We start from the raw sequence: 1329 nt of genomic DNA on the forward strand, positions 1-1329 counted from the left end.
TTACAGGGTTTCTTCAAGCTAATGTCTCTCTTCTAGAAACTATTTCAAATTTGTTCCAATTCTATGATTTCATAAACCAATAATGTTCAAAATCGGAGTACAAATGGGACAAGCTTCCTGTGGATGCGTATGTGAGAAGGATATTTCCATGCATTTATGTTCGGTTTTTCACTGTATATGTACCGTTTGCGTCTCAGTGACGGTCTCTATGGACAAGAACAGATCAGGAGAGAAGTGGCTGGAGAACGGACAAAGACAGTATGAGTGAACGTTAGCAAAACATGTTCACTTTAACCTCATATGTCATCGGGTGCGAGGACTTTGGGCGCTTCACTGGCCAATATATTTAGACTCAAGGTACAAAGCACGCGACTAGACCAAATCGGACGCAAAACAGATTAGTGATTTGTTATATCATAAATTGGTAATTTATGAGTGCATTTGGCCAAAGTGGGTTATTAATAACTGGAAGTGTATTTGCATTTTAAACATACTGCTGTACCGTACATCCGCCTAAGCTGCTCTCTTCCCTTTCCGATTTTACTCTGTTCATTCTAGTTTCTACTCTGATATAAAATACACGTTCGCTTCCATGGAATGCACCATATCCTAACACATAGATATTATTTTTAGTCTCATCAACGCAAAGGAACTGAAATTCCACTCCAGGGAACTTTCTTTAATCGCTCTCTGTTTGTGATTAAGCTGGTTGTCTTTAGTGAACTTAAAGTATAATACCAAAATATGACTCCCAAACACTTGAAGGAAAATCTTAAAATTTGAAAACCTACAATCACGAAAGAAGCCCGTACGTTTAAAGAATGTCAATTTCTTTCATGAAATTTATTCAAATTCGGATTTCAGGAAGCCAACATGGTCTAAGCTCAAAATTTGCGAGCTTTTTCGATTGTTGAATAGCTTTCGGCTTGAGTTTAACTTTTTGAATGCCCACAATAGGCTCAAAAGAGATCACCACTCAGATAACAATTAGAAAGATCAATTATGAAAGCGACCATAAAACGTGCTCCTAATGACCTTAAAGAACTTTAAACCATCTGACATTGCAAATGTACCTAGCTGAGTTGAAATTTGAAAATGGCATTTCTTCAGAGGTCAACTTTTATAATTTGAATGAAAATACACTACCAGAGCTTTAACATAAAAAAAATATTTCTCAAATATTTGGTCCGTTTATCAGTAATATTCAAATAAAGCTGCATTTAGTAACACCCATCATTTTGCTTGGCCCCCCCTTGATTTCTGTTCCTCAAAAGCAGATAACCTTGAATTGCACCTGATCAAATGTTACAGGGTTTCTTCAAGTTAATG

The sequence above is a fragment of the Tigriopus californicus genome, chromosome 5 (assembly GCF_007210705.1).
Source record: "Tigriopus californicus strain San Diego chromosome 5, Tcal_SD_v2.1, whole genome shotgun sequence".
Lineage (NCBI taxonomy): Eukaryota > Metazoa > Arthropoda > Copepoda > Harpacticoida > Harpacticidae > Tigriopus > Tigriopus californicus.